Here is a 23334-nt window from a genome sequence, read left to right as displayed (position 1 = left end):
CAAAAAAGGATACTGTGGATTATGACAAAAATATTGCCTCAATTTAAAGGGGTTTCTTTTTCACTGACCTACGACAGAAAAGATGAAGTGTTGTACTAAAACAGATATTATATTTTGCTCTAGCCAAAAGGCCAATCTTCGACTATCATTTAATGGCTAAGTAGATTCAATTGTGGAGTACTATGAGATTTTAAAATGTTTGAGGTCTTGATTTTATTTAAAACTTTTATTAACTAAATATCTATTTAACTAATAATGTAAAAAAAATTCCCCATGATATTTTATAAAATATTTGTTAAATTATTTTATAAACAATTGATTTTTTTTAATCTATGAAAGCCCTGTCAAAATAAATTCTCTTGAATGATCCAATCCATTATTATTGACAGATTCATATTTTTATGACTATTTATTTTTTTCCCCAGTTTCTTTAATTTCAAGACTTCATATTTGTAAGTGCAGTTGCTACTTTTATTTTTTTTATTTTAATTTATTTAACTCCAGTTATGTTTGCAATGCATTTCATGTAAAGATTACTTTCAATGTTGTAAATTATTTTAAAGAAAATGCAATTATTTCAGTTGGAATTTACTTCAAAGCAACTTATTTGGTAATAAATTCACAATTTGTAGAGTTTGTTTTTTTTTTTGTTTTTTTTTTTAAGGTAAAAACATTAAAAAATAAATAAAATTGTATTAATTTTATGAGAGGGTAAGTTTAGGATTTTTCAAAATATTACACTAGTTATCTACAATAAAATCATTTATACACCAGTTCACATTAAATCAGATAAGTGACACGGAGCCTAACTAGGATGAATAGGTGACCATTTAGAAATACCAGGCACTGTATGTGAAAGGATAGTTAAACCTATTAACAAAACAAAAAGTTTTGTAGATGCATTTAGTAAGTATTTCAGAATAACCTGTTAATCTACGCGTTTTAACCGAACAACTTTCCTTCAGCAGAGTTTCTATTCTCAATTATGCAATGAAGCTCTCTGGAAAGATTAGGTGAACTGGTTTTCAAAAATTTTTATTTTTTATTTATTTTTTTTTTTTACAATGTGTTCATAACAAATTCTGAATTTATGAAAAAAAAAAGTTGTTTTAAAGTAATTTCCAACTAAAATAATTTGATTTCCCTCTAACCAACTTACGATGTCGAAAGTAAATAATCATTGTGACGTTTATTTCAAAATTTGATATTAAAAATTGTCCAGTTTTATTGAGTTATTTCACTCAATATAATTTTTTTTTTTTTTTTTTTTTTTTTTTTTTTTTAAATTTTTTCTCTCCAAATTTTTCTTCATAATCCAGCAAAATTATATTGAATTAGTTTGTACTTTACAAGTTTTTACTTTTATTTTTCTGATGTGGTTAAATTATTAAAAAATACAAAATGGCAAGAAATCTTATTCAACTATTTTGAGGAATATTCCTTAAAAAATGAAAAATTAAATTTCTTGATTAAAATATTACAAAATAAATGCAAAAATTAAATATTTACTAAATATGAAACAAAATAATTACAATGATTTTTTTCCTTTGGATTTTATACAACAAAACTTGTGTGTCTATTTTCAATTGTTTTATACATACCTTGACTAAAAGGAGTTATGTATTCCTAAACTATAGTTTTATTAAAAAAATTTAAACAAATGAAAACTAGTTTCTAATGTTTTCTTTTTTTCATACTTTGTTTTTTTTTTTTTCTTTTGTAACAATTTTTGAAAGTGAAACCAACTAGATAAACATAAGCACACTCCTTTTTGGAGTTACCTATTAAATTTATAAAAGTAACTTAATAATGTTTGAATCTCTCAATTGTATTTTTATGTCTAGCTCAATAAAAACTAGTTTTGCAATAAAGTCATTTATGTAACAAACGGCTTTTATTAACTTATTAAGTTTCAAATTTCTAAAAGTTATGTTTTTTAAAATTTTAAGATTTTCTTCAACCTATGATTGTGAGAATTTACAGAACGTGTATGTGTGTGCGCGCATGTACTTGATTGCTGTCATGTAAAAGTGAGTAAACAATGTGACCTGTTGTAGACAAATGGAACCGATTTCAAGTTATGAAAGGGAAGCAGATAGCATGTTTGACTTATCTCACCGCAGATGAATTTGGAAAAAATCCTCCATTATAATAAAGTCAACAGTGGATTTTTTAAATTTTTTATTTATTTATTTTTCTTTAGGTCATTAGAAACGATAATTTATAGATGAAAAATTAAATTATTGCCAATATTCTTTGTTTTTTATATGGTTTGGCATAAGTTATTTTCATTTCAATTATAATTTTTTTTATATATGACTAGCGGGGGGTACCTGGCATTGCCCGGGTGTTTGTAGGTGTGTGTATTGGTAAGTAATAACCCTGTTTAAATATTATAAAAAAGACAGTGTTAAAAAAAAAACGGAAAAAAATGGCACAAATAAACCTGTCGGATTGAACCTGCAATCTTAAGATAACAACGCTGTGTGGGTGGGGGGGGGTAAACTAAAGAATAAGCGAAGTAATAACCCTGTTTAAATTAAAAGGAAAAAAAAAAAAAAAAAATGTTGCCTGCATGTTAAACATGCAGGCAACATTTTGTTTGGTGTAAAAGAAAAAAAAAAAGAAAAAGTTTTTGTCAGGAGGTGGGATTGAATCTGGAAGTCTTGATGCAGAGGTGGAAACAAAAGCCAACCACTTAACCGTCTCGGCCATGAGTGAGAGTAATTGATTAGCATGTTAAGTTAAGGCTCATAAAGCGAGTGAAAGAGGTTTGATTGACAGGTAGATGCTAAATGAGGTCATCGCGGGAGCGTTACAATGACATGGCAGTATTTTTAGTTTTCGCTTCCCCAAGATGATGGGGGGGGGCAGCTCCCCATTTAAAGGGGATTGTCCAAATCGAATAGCAATTGTCTGATGTAAGGAGAAACTCCACATTGATCAAAAGCTGATTGCTTTCGGGATGTTTCGGCGTGAAAGCCGAGAACACAAACCGTTTGAATTTAGTTTCACTGTATTTATTACTAAAAAGCAGGACAAGCAGACAACACAGCGAAATAGTGGGATTTTTATAAAAGTCGATGTAAATAAATCTAGACGCGGCGCGCATTCCCAAATCCTAGATATTATCTAGGGGGTACACTTCTAAGCGATAGTACCCCCCTCCCCCCAAGAGAATGGCAGTGAAAAAAGCCTTTGCGAAACTTACATAAAATGATCACACACGTTTTGCCTTTTATATATATATATATATATATATATATATATATATATATATAAAAGATTTTTACTCTGGACAATTTGTAGTTATATATTTACTAGGATTATCTCCTGTTAATTTTTACTATTCAATTTTTATATTGATTACATATCAGTAATTTCTTTATAGATTCTATCAGGTTTGCGGAGGAAGAAGATATAAGGTCAGACTCCTAAGATTCCAAAATATTAAATTATAGCCTATTTTCAAGTTTTCTGTCTGGATTTTTTTTTTTCATAAGGAAAAGTCTGACTAAAACTTGTATCATTCATATGAGTCTGCTTCCTTGAATTCATCTCATCTGTATTTTTCTATTTTTAAATGTAGAAAGTAATTTAAAAGAAACATCTTTTGAGTTATTGTTTCAGATTGTTATGTTATAAGTTATATTTACCTCTTTGCTTTTATTTTTTTAATCAGATTTACTTGTTGGAAAAAATGTCCTGCAAATATCTTCCTAAGATTCATTTTTATTTTTGTATAAAAGTATTAAAATCCACAAGATTATTAAAAATGCATTTTTTCAGAAAGATAAGTTCAATCCATTCTTTTGATTTTGTTTCAAAAACAAAAATAAGAATATTAAAATATGAATACAAAGAAATATCTAATATTTTTAAACATAATGTATAAAAGAACAAATCTTTTTGTCCCCCCCCCCCTTAAGATTTAGATATTAATCTGAAAGATTCTCCTTCGCTTAATATCTGTTAATCTCCAAGTTAATTTTAAAATCTTTTAGTTTTATTTTCTGGCTTTAACTTTATTATATCCATCAAATATGAAATTTAAAGTTGAATCTGGTACATATTTTATGATTGTTATATACCATTAGTTATCATTCCAAATGCCAAAAGATAGAATCAATTTACAATCATAAATTTTATTTTTTTTATTTTAGGCAGACACATAAATTTAGGCAGATGCCAAAAGAAAATAATTTATGAGTATAAATTGATGAGTATGATGGCTTCTGGAATAACTAATTGTATGTGTTATGCTGAAGATGGAAATTCAGTTTTAATATTTGTTGCAATTTGAACATATTTTATGGAATATTTACCTAAAATCTGTGAATAAAGATTCTAAACTAAAATGAATTCCCTGCATCCGGGGCAACACCGGGTAGTACAGTTAGCATCTGATAAAGACAAAAAAAAAAAAAAAAAATGCCTGTTGAGGTTTTTAGCATGATACTCGTGTATGACATCAACCCAACCTCCATGTATTTGCAAATTGAATGTGTCTTGGAATAACATTTACTTCCTTGTAAAAAAAGAAAAAAAAACTATGTATTTATATTTCTTATAAAACAAAAACCTAGGTAAGATTGAATTATTTCATCTTAGACGACTACAGACTGATGTTAGCACTTTGTGAGTTGTGTATATCTGAAAAATGTCCCCTATCAGATGAATAGTAATTTGTTTTCTTAGCGAAATAACTTGAAACAATTTGTTTTAATCACTTCTAAAACAAATGAATCAGGAGTGTTTCGGTCCTCATAAATTTATTTCATTATTAAATATGAATAATGAAAATTAAATAAACCAGCAGATAGACTATTTTTCCTGATTTTTATAGTAAAACATTTAATAAAAACATTGATTTTAAGTTTTATTTTTAAATATTTTATTGTATTTTTTAAGTAAATAAATTGTATGTTACTTAAATAATTATTAAAACAAATTGTTTTTGATTAATTCTTTAAGAAAACAAAACAAATTATTGTTTACTGTCCTTCCTGCCAAATATTTTGGAGGGGATGGGAGTCAGCAAAGGGTGTTAATTTACAATTTTGCCAAAGAAAAATAAAATACAAGATAAATAATTCAGTATTTTTACATTTCTGAATTTTTGAGATGAGGATTGGTTATTTGGATTTTTCGGATTACTGCTCTTATCTTGAGTGTCATTTTCAGAATGTTTCAGTTGATGTAACATCTGACCTTCTTCAGGTGTATCTTGTTGGACTTGGATTATGTTCTGTTGAACTCGGATCCACAAGGACCTATGGCGCAGTGGTTAGAGTACTTAGAAAAATCAATTGTAAAAGTAACCTTCTCCTGAAGGTTCAATTCTCAGTGTGGACGACTGAAAAATACAATTACAAATTACTTAGGACCTCTATCCAGTCATGGCTGATGGATCGAGAGCATGCTACTCCCATGAAGTAAATAAAGGGTTCCATTAGAAATCTTGTCCTAATTCTCGAGTTCGATAGAAACATTCCTGAGTTTGACAAGATACACTTGAAGAAGGTCGAAAATTACATTGACCAAAACGTTGTGAAAATGACACTCCAGATGAGAACAGTAGCTGAAGAATCCAAATAATACTGATCAGTTTTTATTTTTTTAGTCACAAAAATCATATAATAAATTACTATCTACCAGTTTAATTTAATTTTAATTACTCATGTTTATTTATAAAAGTAAATAAACTTAAAAATAACCTAGAACACTTTGTTTTAATTAATTTTTTAAAAATGATTTAAATTGTTTTGAGTTATTTCGTTAAGAAAATGAAACAAATTATTTGTCAGAAAAAAGACGTTTTTTAAACTTACACTATTTACAAAGTGCTGATGTTACAGTCTATAGTGATCTCAAGTAAAATAATTTAATTTTGCTCAAAATACTTGTAATTTTTTTAAATTAAAAAAAATTTAGAAACGCAAGAATTAATCATTGTTCAACTTGTACGTAAATCAGTTGATCAACAATTTAGCAAAATTTTGGGGATTTAATCTAAATTGTTCAAATACTTAGGTTTTACATAAGTATTTTGTTTATTTGGGACAAATAATGGTTGGAATATCTGAAAATAAATGAGCAGAATAATTTTCCAAACAAGCAAACAAAGCACCATTTTCACTTAAAAAATATTTCTGCCGGTTGAGTTTTATGCTATATCAATCATTGTATGCAGAAATCGTTTGTATTTTGCATTTGATTGGATTGTAGATTAATTTATTTTGAAAAGATATACTTTGTAAATAATTTCTAAACAATAGTTTCTATTTATCTCACAACCCTGACATATCGTTTCAGTTCAGTTGACCCAGAAATAATGGTAATGAAAGGGTAGCTCCGCGAAGCTCCTAAATTGGGGTCTTGCCACTGTATGTATTTTAAAGTCATTGAGGACCAATATTTCCCATGATGCTGATAACATACTAAAATTACTTATCAAGCAAAATTCTACTCCTTCACTTGAGAGGTCCCTGTTTATTTATCACATGAATTCAGTCACACATGTCCATTTGTCCAAACCACTATTTGAATAAACAATATTTAGATCTGAAAGTTTTCCAAGTCAGGGAAAAAGATATGGAATCTGTCCTTGATTTTAATTTTATTACTGACTTGTTTGTCTTGAAGAATAACTTTACTCTTGAGATTTTCCAATATTATTCATTCTACACACATCAGATGATACATCTGATCAAGTCTGAGTAGCTAGTCCCATCATTTGATCTGTCAATCTCTTGAGCTCCATCTTTTCTTGCCCAAATTCCTCATTTTTCCTTAATGCTTTTTTCCTTGTTTATTATATATGCTGAAGCATATAGATTTTGATCTATAATATCACATCTTTAACATTCAGTCCCCCAAAATTAAAGGTTTCATGTTCATGCTTTCCAATTTTAAACATCTTTTTCAATTCTCCAATCAGTTTTCTGAAATAGGTCATTTGCACACAATATGGAATCCTTTACATGCATTGCCAGAATGATTATCAAGTCACTAGTGGCAGCATGCCAAAGAAACGATGCATTGTTGTATGCAATCACCATTCTTTTCAAGCGAGTTAACTCCTGACAAACTTGTTTGTACTATCAACGAGGTTCATCATTTAATCTATAAATGCATCTTTTCAACCTTCCCACCTGTGATTTTTGGACACACCTCAGATAATGGTCTAAGAAATACCCCTCTCTCTCTCTCTCTCCAGCATATTATCTTGCAAAAATGCTGAGCCAAAATTAAGTCTCCACCGACCAAGTATGTTAGCAATAGGAAATGCATATCGTCACAATTGCTCATTGAAGAATCTGTTTTTAAGTCATTGGTATTTTCTTCGTAACTTATGTGCAACAAAATGTACCTTCATTGTCTTTTTGTCATTCACAATTTTTTTGTTACCCATCTTGTTATACGATTTTGCTCCATATCAGGCACACATTCATATGCTTTATGAACTTTGATATTTTTCGATTCTCTTTTCTTTGTCATCAATCACATCTTGTTAAAAAGTGAGCAAAATTGGATGTTCCTGATAACTTACTCCCTCTGTTATTTAAAGTTTTCTCCATTGATTAACATAATCCCAATTGATATAAAGAAAATTTCCATTCTCTGCTTCTGATTTTATATTTAGCCAATAGCTATATTTTCCCCTTGACATCAGTTGTATGCTCACAACCGTTTATTTTTTTCTTTCAAATCTTGATCATTTTCAGTAAGAAATCAAATGTCAAAAAGGAGATGGTGGTTCTGTTTAAAATAAACATTAAAACGTTATAAATGAAATTACTTTTTGATAAAATTTATTAGTTTACTTATCACATAAATCCAGTATAGACACATATTCATTTATCCAAACCGCCATCTTTGTTTTCCAACAACAACAAGCAAGGGAGATCATTTTAAGAACTTCTCACTAAGGAACTGAACTCTTATATATTAATACAAAGGAAAATAACAAGTCTTTCTTAGTTCTCTACTTTAATGGCTTCTTTCCTTGAACTGCTTGCCTTTGGAATTCTCTCCATATTCCTCATTTCCTCAACCGTATCAACAGGCAGAAATTTAAATGTAATATAAATAAACATCTTGCTCTTCTTCCCTAAATATAGACTCTTTAACCATAGCCTCTTAAACTTTAATTGCAATATTTCAATTTGGGGTAAAATAAAAAAATTTTCCTTATTTTGAGAAAAAAATAATTTGTAATGGAAAACATTACTCATTACTTTTCATTTTTCAATTAATTTTTTGTAAACAGTAAAATAGCTGTAGATGTTTTGAATTGGCTCTATCAAATTGATACATTTTTTAACAAAAAGTAAATATAAATTGTTTTCGATTTCAATTTGAAAATGGTTTTTATGTTCGACAAGGTTAGTGAGGTTAGATGTGATGTGCTAAACCTGTAGTTTTCAACTGCCAGCATTAGTGAAGTGTTGAAAATACACATGGTCTGCTTTTAATAACTAAATATTTGCTTTAGTTTTTTTTTTTTTCTTTTTTTTTTTTTTTTTTTTTTCCCCCACTCTGCTTAAATTTGTGATTGTTTTTCATTTGTAAGCACTTTCTATTCACCAAATGATGCTCAGCAATTCAGTTTATTAGTGCCGTTTTATGTATCTGTTTGATTAGCATTTTCTTTTTGCAGGTGTATGTTTTGTAGACAGCCTCCTTGTGTGTCCGTATTTTCTTAGATTCATAAGTTTTTTTTTAAAACCAATTTGAGATTTTTCAAGGCTTGCAGTAGAAATAGTAATAGTTGCATATTTGACGCTGGCAATCACCTGTTGAGAGAAAATATAATGTGGAGAACAGTTTTTGAAACCATAGCAATGGAATTACATGCAGATCAAAATGTTTGGAAAGACTTCAAAGATGAGGTATTGATATTTACATGTTTTGGATTGGTTTTCACATCTTGGACGTTGCCTTTTTCACAATATTTCGTCTGTTGTACTCTCCAACTGTAAAATGTCTTTTATCAGAGCTAATGGGAACATTCTAGGAATTTTAAGCCAAAGTTATAGTTTGAAAATATAAGGTCCAACTCCGACTTCGAAGATTCTCCAAATTTCAAGTATTTTTACTTGTGTCCCATCGATATACATACTCCCAACTAACCTGACAAGCAGAAAAATCCCACCCTTTCACTGTTGAGGTCCCTAGATGCCAGAAGGCTCTTTACTCAAATAGTTGACTGCTAGATTTTGGAATTCCTCATTGTTTCTTCCTTCTCTGACTGTACTATCATGCAGAAGTTTAAATGTAATGTGAACAGTCATTTTGTTGCTCAACTCTCCACTGTCCCCTGTTAGACATAATTCCAAATAGTAGCCTCTTACTTCCAAGTGCCTTGTTTAGAATAAAAAAAGAGTAAAAAAAATATTTTTTTAATTTCAACTCTGGTTCCTAAGATTCCCAAAATTGTGGTGACCAGGGTGACAGGTTGTTAATTCAACTGATAAGTTGAAGAGATGGGTCAGCCACTTGGCCTGGAGGACAGACAATCAATGAATGGTGACTGAGTGATTGCAGATAGGACATCATTGGATGAGATTGGCTCAAGACAGTCTTGTACAATTCATTTTGATTTGTGCTAAACAGACCCTAGCCAATAATCATATAAGTAAAAGCTTTTATTAAAAGTTTACTAATTTAGTATTCCATGCCCTTTAGAGATGTTGTAGAGGGAGCTATGGCCGATCATATACAGTGTATCACAACTCTTACCAATAAAAAGTTGTAATGGAACATGATGAAACATAACATCAATAAGGAGACTGATTCAGATGTATAACTAAGATAAGTGTTTTTATTTTTTTAACCAAAATATATTTCTAGGGAAGAGCCACTGGAGTAAATGATGTTGCAGGCAAGTAAATGATGCTGCTAGTTGTAAAATGTAGAATGCTTGCTTTGAAAGATGGTGATGGCAGTATTACAAGTTTGCCAGCTATCTTGATATGGACTAAGAGTCAGTTAATCACAATATAAGATGATTTGTGCAGCTGTGTTTAGGATATAGCCAAGGTTATTAGCCTTGGTGTTAGGAACAGAGCTGCTTCTGATGCTGTGCTTTTGATAGAATGGTCGCAATTGCTGATGACTTGTCAGTGGGTTCGTCTAGATAAGGTGGTGATAACTTCTAGAAAGCAGAAAAGAGCTGCTGCTGCTGATTGTCATCATCATGATAGATCGTTATGTCAATCTTTGAATCTCATAGCTACTGAATTATTGCTGTAGGCATTTATCATTTCCATCACATTGGAATCGGCAGTAGACAGAAAAATTGCTACTCTCATCATCGTAATGATGATGGTGCCAAGTTGTCTGATCGCAATGGCCTCTTTTTCATTTTGATTTTTTTAAATTTTCTGATATAATAGGATTTTGAAAGTTAATGTAATTATTACGATATCGTTTGATCATTAAATTACTAATTGGACCAAATTATTATAAAACTATAACTAATTTTGTTAAGGTAGAATTGTTTTACTCTCTCTAAATAATTATTGTATGTAAAAAGCTTCCAAACATTTAAATATTGTGATATATAAGGATTTAAGAATGTTAAAGCCAGAAACAATTTTCTGTTCAACAGTTTAAATACTCCCGAATTCTTTATAAATTTCTGAGTCCACAAAGTAATTCATTTTTTTTTAATTACCAAAAGATTAATATAGCTTATTTTTTTACACCCAGATAAAAACAATTTAATTTGTAATATTTTATTATATATAATTTTAGCAAGTTTTATTACTTTATATTATTGCGTTTTTCATAAAAATTTCTATAATAAATAAAATATGGAAGTCACATGCATACGAAAAACACACATACACAAGCAATAGTAACATTCAACATAATTAAGTACCAACCTAAATATTAATACAAAAGTAGTTCACAATCTAAACTGTGACGAAGACACCTCTCAGCTAGTATTTATCTCCCTTTCCCTGCAGAAAGATTTGACACAAGCTTAGGAGATGGGGATTGACACTTGAAATATCCCCCCAGGTGGCTCTAACCTCGTGAAGAGTTTAATTTTGCTGGTTGAAATTTCTATTTTATCTCGTTTCATTTCAGACAATTTGACATTAAGTTGTTTTCCAGTCTCATAGATGAACGCTAGCACAGAAATGCTGACTAATTTATGTAGGATGTTGTAATGAGATATATATATATATATATATATATATATATATAATGAACAATATTTTAAAATAAATATTAACAATTATTTTTATGCTTACTGACACTAGTGTCATACTTATGCAATCATCGGTGTAGGAAGTGATAAATTCGAACCCAATCACTCTTGATTTCATCAGCTGGTATTCTACCTCCAGACTATCAAAAATTAACACAAGAACTGAGGGAAATCAAGTATCTATATATACCAAATCAGTGAGCATAAACAGTAAACGGTTAGAAAGTACTCAATCACAGGAAGCCAGAATATTACATTTGCACTTGGATTAATGATTTTTCCATAACTCCCTAAAGAGGGCTTCACTTTATTTTCTTAAAAGGATTTTATAATTATATTTTCAAATAAATATGAAGTTATTTTTGTACTTATGGACACCAATGTTTCATACATTTATCTGTATAGGAAATGATAATTACTAGCAGTTGGAGCATTCATACTCCTCACAAAGTCACCATATATATATATATATATATATATATATATATATATATGTTTTTCTTTTTTCAAAAATTTACATTAAAAGAAAACTTTTTTCAATATAAAAAATTTAAGTTATGAGAGATTTTTATTAATCTACTAGACTACCCATGACTCGTTGGGTCAGTATGCTATATTAGCTATGGAATTCATGTATGAGCATAACACTTGTGACGTAAAGAAAATAGTTTTTTTTTTTTTTTTTTTGACATAACAAACATTTCTATGAAAGTATATTAAAATGAAAATCACGTCCGAATCACTCAAACATGAAAAAAAAAAAAAATCTTCCCTATTCATGTAAAGTTACCTATTTTTCCAAATAATCGCTCAAAAATCGAAAATTAAACATCATTTTCCTACGAATCGAATACCGATGAAAGTCACTTAGCAGCAAAAATGCACACGAACCTACCAATGAGAAATATAAGAATGAAAAACCCATATTGGAATCCTTCAACCAAGTTATGGAAACTTAAAATCTATAAAAAAAAAAAAAAAAAAAAAAAAAAAAAATAATGAATAAAACCGGAAGTAAAAAAATAAAATCTAAATAAATAAAACTAATATTGAAACAGATTAGTAAATGTGTCAACAAATTCACCGTTCTCACAACTATTTTGTATCTAGAAATATAAACAAAAAATAAAAAAAGGAAGGGAGTAAAAGGGACGGATAGAGAGTAGTAGTAGTAATAGTAGTAGTCTTGGCTTTACTACAATTCTTATGTTTGTCAACGGGTTATAGTTGTTTAGTTGTAAGAAAATAGCGGCAGTATAGTTGTAATAAAGAATAGTTGCAAAACACCCCCACTCTTCCCATGTTAAATAATAATTTTGAAATAATAACGTTAATGTTTCAGTGCGCAGGTCAAAATCTGCAAAAGAAGCAATTTGTGTTTATTTGTTTACGTTGTTATGGGTTAATGTTTATGTGCGCATGCGCAACTGGATGTCGTAAACCGGAAAGTGAGTTACATCACTGGTTACAAGGTCATTTGAGTTTTATAATTATATAGATTACGATTGGTGTAAACAAACCGAGTATGCTTCAAGTAAATGATTAGCTTTATATATATATATATATATATAATATATATATATATACACACACACACACACACACAAACTAGAAGAATACTTATCTCAGGCCAGATGAAATGAACAGTTTTGCATTACTTTACGAAGATGAAGCTATAATGATACTAAACTTTATGTCTAGAATTCTTATTTCAATTTTTATCAAAATCCATTACATGATTCAAGGAGCTCAAGATATTGAAATTCAGGGTATCCTGCTTCATTCATGTGAAATGCCCATTGATCAAATTTAATGCAAATCTGAAATATTTGAATTTTCAAATTGAAGTTTGTGCCTATTTAATATACTCTAAAGAAACTGGAATTTGGGGAATATCTGTCTATTTATAACATTTCACAAAATTAAGAGATATCTGAATTTTTACCCTGATTGTATGAAACTAAATTAAATTAAATATGGCCATGATTAAAATCCTTTATTCCTTGCAGTTGTTTTCCAAAATTTATAATGATCAATTAATTTGTTGAGGAGTTAACCTATAAACATATAGACGTACATAACTTTATCTATATATACATAGGTTTTTATGATAGTGCTGCCAGCTTGATATTGAATTATATTTTGAATCTTTAATATTTAATTAAAAATTCAAATGAGTTATTAAGATAAGAGATACCAAAATGGTGTGATAAAAAAATATAAGAATATTTGTTTGGTAAAAAAAAAAAAAAAAAAATGCTAGTGATGTCCAGCCTCCATTGCAAAGAATTATCTTTGCTGCACATCTGCAGTAGAACTGTGTGTGCAAGCAGTAGTAAATGCTGTTTGAATAATTGATTGCATCGAGGAGCCAGGACTAAATCATCTCTTGACAGCTGGCGAGAAGCAAAACGAGGCCATCCAAAAGAATGCTGCTGCTTTTATTCTCTTCTCTGTCATCTTAACCTTATTCTAGTCAACTATTTGTCAGGACAATAATTGAAATATGTTTATACAGACAGCCGTATCATCATCACACCACCACTATCATAATTCCTCCTACTTTTTTTTTTTTTTTTTTTTCTTCTCCATCTCTCTCCTCCTTCCGACTATTTCTAATTTTTCTGTTTTGTTTTCCCATTTATTGATCTTAGATTTTATCTGATTGTATTTCCCGACTTCTGTCTTTCTTTCATTATCCTTTCAATTTATTCATAAATGTGGTTCATTATTCAGATATACAGGCATAATGCCAATGGATAAAAATGCTCTTTACTTTTTTTAAGTCTATTTATTTTTACTTTTTCCATTAGGATTTGATTCAAACCTCTTTTTCTCTATTAATATTTTATTTTTATACTGTCTCCAACTGATTTAAGATGACACGTCATAAATTTGAACTGCATTTTTCCTCTTGTATGGATCAAATTTGCTGGCTGCCCGGCATTGCCCGGTTGTAAAATACGCTTAAATATGAAATTTTAATTCATGCAAATTTCATATTTATTATTATAGAACCAGTACTTTATTGATTATTATATTGTGCCCAATATATAGTAATGATTTCAAAAGTAAAAAAAAATGACTTGGGTGCCATCAGTTTGAATCTGAAACGTGTAGCTTCCCAGCCTTATTCGTTATCATCTAAGTCCATAAGCATATGAAAAAATAACATTATTAAAGATATGTGTATATCTGCGCATGTGTAGAAATAACACCTTTAGTCAAGTTATGCCTGCCAAGTTAAAAAATTTTTTTTTTTAATTTTGACGTTTTAGCACATATTTTTTACCAGCTAAAAACGAAATCAAATTTGTTCCACAGGTCCAAATCCCATATTTATCAAGTTTCAAGTCTGTAGACCTAAAATTAACAGTTTGGTAGAGCCTGTTCCTCAGACAGAGAAGTCTCTTATATAAATATGTGTGTGTATTAGTGATGGGACGATTCTGATATTTTTCCTTGATTATTTTTAAATTTCTAAATATCTAGATATAGTTTTCTTTTGTATTATTTTCAGATGTCAGTAAAATTCTGTGCATATTCAATTTAACATCCGTTTCACATGCTAGCACGTGCTGGAGTTAAGAAATTGACTTGTTTATTTATCCATCTTTCTCTAAAGTCGATTTTATCATTTCCTTTCATGTTTTCTTTGACCTTCCTCTGACACTCTGCTATCTACTGATTCAAGAACTCTCATCCGTTCTTTCAACATGGTCATACTATTGAAATCTGTTCTGCAGATATCTCTCTATACTGTCCAGATTTGATCTTTCTCTGAGATCACCATATGTAAGTCTGTTTTTAAGACTCGCATTACACATTCATTGTATCATTTTCCAACTCCTGGTATTCTTACAAATCTTAATTAGATTCCAAAGCCTTTAACTCTGAACTCCACAACTCTGGGTGAAACTATACAAGACTCCCAAAAAGGTACTATGCTAGCCAGCCAACTCTTAGTGATAGATTACAATCCTGCAGTGGGAAAGCAGTTCTATTGTATCAATATTTAAAATAGTTCAGCAAACACTTGATGATGAACTTCATCTGGCAATAAAAGGTATGGATCATCATGGTTGAAAGGCCAGTATAGCAAATGATTAATGGGAATTCGTAGGCATTACAACATAAATCTATTAGGTATGAATTATTGAGTTATCTCCATTGTTTTTGAGTTTTTTTTGTCAAAATGCTGTGTAAAAATGAAACTATTTGATCAATTTATGTGATTTTTGGAATATATTTTTGTTTTGTCAGAGGTATGTACATCGTACGGATTTTTCTGTATTTTTGTTTTTTAATATAGAGGGAATTTTGGACAAGAACCGAAAGAAAGAGCAAAAATGTTTTAAGTGTATATTTCGCCTTTATTACTGACAACGTGCACATCATGAAAGATTTGCATTCTATTATTTTCAATTCTAAACTGTTTCCATGCTGAGCTAAATCTAACTGGAAGAAAATTGTGTAATTCATCATCTCTTTATCTGTACCAAACCTAAACATAGATTCCATGATCAAAGCTTCTTTCTTAGAACTGCACGCCTGTGGAATTGTCTTCCGTTTTCCTGCTTTCCAGCCATCTATAATATGGTTGTCTTCAAGTCCAACGTGAACAAGTTTCTGTTGAGCCATTCCACTTAAGTTAACAAATTTACCGAACTTCCATTACTATCGATTACTATATTGTCCTTTTGACTACTCTGCACTCTGTAACCCTTATCCTTGAGTGGCCTATCGGCCTTGATAAGTGGTGACGTCTAAGAAAAAAAAAAAATCACTTGTAACTATTAGAAATCCAGCGGCTATTGTAATAAACCAGTGTCTTAAAAATAACCATTAAAACACTTTGCTTTGTAAGTTTCTACATAATTTTTTTCCTCAAAAGAAAAGGAGCATGTGGTGTTGGTGTGTTTTATTGCAGAGAGATGGGTAGATAAAGTGATTGATGATTCATATTTGGATTCTTCAGACTACTGTTCTCATTTTGAGTGATATTTTCACAACGTTTTGGTCAGTGTAACCTCTGTCCTTCTTCAGGTGTATGTTGTCATCAACTTCAAATCCAAATCCGATGTGATAAATAGGTTCTCTCGCCCACAACTTCAACATAGATACACATAGTTTGTATTTGTTTGTACAGAACAAGCTCAAGTATGTGTTCCCTGCCTATGCCGACCATAGACCCAGTCCAGACCATAGTCAATCCCATCATGATGGATCAATCTCTTAGCTAGCTGGTATAAATGAGTTCCATGTCCCCACTCTTTATTTTCAGAATACCACCTAGAAGTTTACTTCCAAGAATTTTTTTTTTTTTTTACCCCAATCAGCCCTTAAAGTACACATCTTGGAGGTCACCGAACATCCTCACAAGTCCCATCCCGTTGTTTTGTCCTTAGACTGCCCATTCCAATTTAGGAAATGTCTCGTCTGTTTTTGATGAAGAGCAGGAAAACAGGAAGTATTTAGAAACTAAATGGGTAGGGAGGGTTCTTACTAATGTATCATCATTAGCATTTATTTCGTTTCTTTATTTTTCTTACTGTTATGTTTCTTTATTTTGGGGTGTTTTTAAGGCTTCCATTATCCTCCTCATCATCACCATCATTTCATATATCATATTCATCAAAATTTATACTTCATATACCTCACACTTTCTTTTAGTCATCTCTTTAAAATGTTGTTTTTTTTTTTTTTTTTTTTTTTTTTTTTTTAAGAAAGAAAAAGAAAAATATGTGCAGCATGTGTAAAGTGGTTGAGGACACTTATATTTTTGTAATTTAAATTAAAAATATACTAATTAATGTTTTTGCTTTCAAAAGATCCCATTACAGATACTACTATAACTAATACAATGAAAAGACGCGATGTAATAGTGTATATGAAAATGAAACACAGCAATTCAGAAATTGCAAAATTTCTAAAAGTTGCCTGTGATAATTTTTGGTGTTGTTAGCAGTGAATAACACATCATATCTCCTTATTTTTTTTCCACAGGGCCTATGTTGAGACTCTTCAAACCATTATTAATTAAGCCTTGGATAGACAACGTAGCTAATGGAAGAGTCTATGTCTTCCAACAAAATTCAGCACCATCCCATAAAGCTCTCAAAATTTGATGGCTGAGAATTTTGATCATATCACACCAAACTTATGGTCTCCTAACTCCTCAGACCTTAATCCTTTGGATTATTATGTGTGGGGCTTTATTGAAAAGGAAGTTAATAAGCATCGCCATAACACTAAATCCTTTCTGATGGAAGCCAGAGCAATAAAAAACATAAAGACCACCTAATCAAAGCTTGCAGTCGCTTCAAACTCAAATTGAATCGGTGATAGAAACCGAAGGAGGATATGTACAGTATAAAGCTAGATTAATATTATATTTATCTGTTTTGTAATAAGAAATTTTAAATTTCAACCATAAAGCAAAAACAACAGCCCCTTTCACCCTTCCCCTCCTTTTTTTTTCTTTCTTTCCTTCCCCACTTCCCAACCCTGTCGGTGGGGCATTAGAATACACCGACTGTCCCCCCTGCAGAGAGTAAAAGCCTCTCAAAGGGGCCACCTGTTGGCCGTGGGTGGCGACCCGTAATGACTCTGAAAAGACTCTGGTGGCTGAGCAACTGATATCTAGGGAAATTAAAGATATCAGTTACAACACTCCACTTTGGTCTCGTACAAGACTAGACGAGTGGTCAGAGGGTCCCGATTCGATCAATCGGCTAGTTACGTCAAGCCCTAACACATCTACTTTTCTGTCAATTTCCTCTAAACCGTAATAAATACAGTTCTACCCTATACCACTATAAACTATATACATATTTTCCCCTCTTTTCCATGTGTTAGAAGGCGGTGGCTAGGGTCAAATGTGCCAAATGATTAAAGTCATGACATGGCTGTATAGTGCCGGAAGTTACCACAAATGAATTGGATTGTGTAACCAAAGGATTATGCGTGCTTATGGCTCCCATTTGGAACATGTATACTGTTTATGTAGCCCTGGCATGACAAGGCGAATGGGTTTTCCCCTTAACATGCCCCAATATTGGTCTCCGAGGTGGGTGGGGAGCATAAACAATGAATTAATATATATATATATATGTATATATGGCCAAGTATAAAAACTCCAAGCGCCAACACATCGGCTTGGATAGTTCAGATAATGAACTACATCAAACATCCTCAAAATTTATTATATTGGAATCCACCGAAGAAACCAAAATAACTGACTTATCACCGTTTATTATACATAAAATTATATCTGCATATATTACCTCCAAAAATGTAAAAACTTTAAAAAATAAAACCCTACTGGTGGAAGTGGAAAGGAAAGAGGAAAAACATGTCACTTTTCTCCTAGGAATGAAAACTTTCCACAACATAAATATCAAAACTTATCCACACAAGAATCTGAATACATCCAAATGTGTAGTAAAATCGAAAGACCTCTCAATGTGCACTACTGAAGAAATAACAAAAGAACTTAAAAACCAAGGAGTAATAAACGTTAAAAGAATTACAATAAAAAAAGAGAATAAGACTATGCATACAAACACTTACATTATGCAGGTCAATAGACCCACTATCCCAAAAGAAATCAAAATTGGGTTCAACGTTGAAAAAGTTGAACCCTTTATACCAAACCCACTTCGGTGCTTTAAATACCAGAAGTTTGGGCACCATGAGGATGCATGTAGGGGACGAGCAGTGTGCGGCAGATGTGGCCAGAAAGATCCAGACCCCACTGTCAATGACTGCAATCTTTATTGCAAATGTGCAAATTGTGGAGAAAACCATCCTGCTTATGCTAGAGTATGCAGAATCTGGAAGAAAGGAAAGTAAGTAGTGTCAATAAAACATACCAAAAACATCTTCCTCGAAGCCAGGAAAATAGTAGATGGCTACATGAAGGAAAAGACGTACTCTGAAGTCACCTCAAGTTGTATATCATCCAACATCACTAACGAAGACTCCAAATACGAAATACTAATGAACAAATTGTTACAATTGGGACCAAACGACTGGCCCAAATTTATAAATGAAATCAAACCCATCGACGAAACGTTGCATCCCTCTGCCTGTTCTACAAGTATTTTAATGGTGAATGCTCTGACGAACTGCAAACACTTGTGCCTCCACGACGTAGACACCCTCGACAAACCCGACAGGCAGCTTAGTCCCACCCCCACACAGTAGAGATCCCTAGATGTAAAAGATCTTTCTATTCCAGTAGTTTCTTCCCCAGAACCGCTAGACTCTGGAATTCTATTCCAGGTCCCTGCTTCCCTAACTGTACTCACATGCAGAAGTTCAAGTGTAACGTGAACTGGCATCTTGCTGCTCAAATCCCAACATAGTAGTTGCTGCCCCTGATAGTAGCCCCCTACACCAAAGTGGCAATGTGCCTTGTTTGAGGTGAAAATGTAATTAAAAAAAAATATATCATCAAAAATTAATCACCCATTAAATCATCAATTAATGTTACCAATAAAACAAATTCTCAACCAAAATCAGAGCATCCAAGAAAAGGAAGTCTATCAAAAGAAAGACCACAAAAATCATCAGTACATCGTGCAGATGCTGAAAGACAAAACTAAGGAAAAACAAAATCAGTTAAAAGAAAGACCACACAGGTCACCAATACATCTTCCCCGTGGTGAAAAAACACAAACTTGAAAAACAAACCCCAGCGCCAAATGAATTAAAAACAAATTTGCAAGCGGTTGCCATAAGAGCAACTTCACAAACCGATAAGCATTTGTTCTTTATACATACCACCACATAAACAAATAGATGAAAATGAATTGGAGAACTTAATAGGGCAAATACTCAAACCCTTTATTTTCCTAGGGGACTTAAATAGTCACAACACCTCATGGGGATGCAAGGAAACGGATAGAAAGGGAAAGAAAATTCAAAATCTAATAAATAAAAATAATCTATGCTTGTTCAACCCAAAAGAAGCTACTCACATCAATCCAACAAATGGAATGCTAAAATATAACTGGATACAACATCGAATACTATTCCCAAAATAACTAGATTTGGCATTAAATAACCCATAAAGGGTTGATATGCCATTAAACAACCCCCCCCCCCAAAAAAAAAAAAAAAATTTCAACCATGTAACAGTTTCTGTTTTTTTTTTTTTCTGAAAGAGTTCAAGGTGTCCTTAGATACCTTACACATCCTGTATATAATGATTATAAATATTTGTAAATATTTTTCATCTCATTTGGAGATATTTTAAATAGTTTAGGCCCATAGTGAATGCGGTATTGTGGTAAAATGTAACTAGTTGTAGAGAAGAGACACCTCCTTCTCTCCTCTCTCTTCCTTTTGACTTCATGCCTAATCATAAAATTCCATCATTTCCCATTTTTTCCCATCAAAGATTGTATATTAAAATGTACATATTTTAATGACAAATAATGACTTATATGTTGGAAAATTGGTGTAGGGGTTAAGAGGCATGAACTTCCAAATAGAGAAATTCATCCTGATTTCTGATTCTTTTGCTTTTGGCCACTCGCATCTCTGTTCAATGAATACCAGTGAAGTACAGGCAGCTATTACTATTATGTTTCTGAATTTTTGTGATGAGGATTGATAATTCATTTTATTTTGATTATTTGGATTACCGTTTCATTTTTTTTTTATCCCCAAGCAAGACAAATTGCCACTTGAATGTGAAGAGCTCCTATTGTGGACCATGTTTACTTGAGACTATGAGATAAGAGAGAGATGACTATTCACATTACATTTTAAACTTCTGCATGTTAGTGCAGTCAGGGAAGAAAGAAATAGTCTAATAGTCTAAGGGGAGAAGCTATTAGAGTAGGTTTTCTGGCATCTAGAGACCTTTACAGTGAAGATGTAGAATTTTGCTGCTAGATGTATTTGTCGTGTGTATGTATGTGGAGGGGGTACAAGTGCATAAACTTCATCAAAGCACATCCCCTTAAAATACTTGTAAAACAGACACAGGGATGCAACGTTATAATGATGGGACAGAGGTTGATAAGTAAGAGACCTATTAGATTGGAAACTCTTTTTTGGATCTTAAGAGGGAGAGACTAGTGTTAGATACACCAACCCAGACGTGGACAAATGGTGGCTTTGCAGGGATATAGGATACTTTTAGATGTGAGTAATTTTCTAACACAGTAAAGAGATTCCAGCTTCTTTGCAATGTATTTATTCCAATTCATGTTGCCTGTAAATGTTAAGGCGAGAAGTTTAAATAAGCTCTGTATAGGGTGTTTTTAATGGTTATCAATGGTTGAGAAAGTATCTTGTAATTGATAAAGGAAAGAAGCTTAGTCTTAAAGTATTATTGAGTGTTATTTTCATGTTTCGGTTGATGTAACCTTCAAGTGTATCTTGTCACACTTGTGTAATCTTTCTATCAAACTCAAATCTGCACAGAATTTCGAACAGAACCTTTTATTTAATCTACAAGCATAGTATGCTCTCATTTTGTCAATCACGACTGTGTAGAAGTTCTAAGTAGTTTTGCAATTATATTTTTTAGTGTCACTTGCACTGATGATTGGACCTTTAACCTCCAGAAGAATGTAACTTATAACAGAATTTTACCAAGTACTTTATCCACTGTGCCACAGGTTTGCAAGATGAGAACAATAGTCCAAATAATACAAAGCTCCCATACTATTGTTTTAGAAATCCTTGTCTGCAAGTGCCAGATTTTTCAATATTCTGGATAATGTTATTGATTAAAAATGGGTATTAGTTTCCAAGTTATTAGTATCAATTCCAATCGGTGTTTGCGTGCCAACTCTAAAGTTCCTTACAGGAAATTATCCGGCTTTTTTTTCTCTATCTTAAGATTTGTAGTTAAAAGTAGACTATCCTTTGTCTACATGGTGTTTTGATAGAGCTGAATAGTCGGTCAATATATATGAATTATGATTGTTCATTCAATGTTATTTTGTTTGACTTAGCAGTAACCAATCCAAATCAAATTGTTTCTATCAGTTTTTATTATAAAGTTAGTATCTGGATACATTTGATTCTGACTTTTCTAAAATTTAATTGTTTTGACTTTATTTGTCACTACTGATGCCATAGACAAGCTATGCTGATGAGCTGTAGAGCAGAGAAACACATGTACGTAGAGTATTGTTTTAAAAAGTAAAATAAATAATATATATATATATATTTACTTCAAGAGAACTTTAATATTGAAATACCTTTGAATATACTTTGCTTTATAACTATCACAATGAGTTTTATACTTATAAATTTAGATATGTGGAAATATTTTGGTTTTTCATTCTCATTAGCATTTTACACCAATCTTATATTATCATGAAATGTATTTTTTTAATATATTCAATTATATTAATTGCAAAAGGAATTTTCAGTAAATATCATTTAACAAGTTTTTTTAGAAAAATCTTACAGTAAATCTGTGGAAATATTACAATTTTCAATGGATCTTATCATGTCTATTGAAATACATCATATACATACATATGAACATAAAAAAAACTCTACATTTGGTCTGGATTATACCACTCTTTACAGCCTTGGATCATATGACTGTGCCTCTGTTTTTATTCATTGAACTTAACTTCATCATGAAATATCCTTTTTAATGTTGGCTACTTTTAAATTTTTTTATGCAATTTTCAATCTATATGCGAAATAACAAAATTTATGATTGTCTATATTATTTTGCTAAAATATTTCCTGATATATTAAATTGTGATTCAATGAATTTCAAAAAAACCCTTATTGAAATGAAGTGTTTGAGTTTCATATCAAAGATTTTTATTATTCTAAGCAAGACAAAGAATACTAAAGAAAATTAATCTCCTTAACCAATAGGGTTTCAATGTCTATCATCTCATCAGAGGAAAGATTGTTAAATAAAATTATTCTGAAGTGTGTGTATATATATATATATATATACTAGCAAAGATACCCGTGCTTCGCACGGAGCTTTGTTGCGCACTCGGGTACCAAAATCTGTGGGCACCTTTCCAGTAAGTTGATGTTGTAAGAGCAACGATTGCATAAGGTGATTAACATTTTAACTACCTCTTGTAGTGACTGAAATTCAATCAGGAACT

General features: G+C 31.2%; 1 protein-coding gene across 9 annotated transcripts in view; it reads left to right on the top strand.

Moving 5' to 3' along the window:
* Positions 1 to 23334, top strand: part of LOC145286169 (rab GTPase-activating protein 1-like) — a 261723-nt gene that overhangs the window by 127857 nt on the left and 110532 nt on the right. The window contains exon 1 of one of the 9 annotated variants that reach the window (XM_080134954.1): positions 432 to 452. The exons of the other annotated variants lie outside the window; for them this stretch is intronic. The gene's annotated coding sequence lies outside the window, so the exon portion shown is untranslated. Of the gene's footprint in view, positions 1 to 431; positions 453 to 23334 lie in introns of those variants that run through there. 9 annotated transcript variants of the gene reach the window in all.

Source organism: Euprymna scolopes, chromosome 10, assembly GCF_053919585.1.
Source record: "Euprymna scolopes isolate OS-2025 chromosome 10, ASM5391958v1, whole genome shotgun sequence".
NCBI classification, from domain to species: Eukaryota; Metazoa; Mollusca; class Cephalopoda; order Sepiida; family Sepiolidae; genus Euprymna; species Euprymna scolopes.
This window is presented reverse-complemented; position numbering and strand designations above follow the sequence as displayed.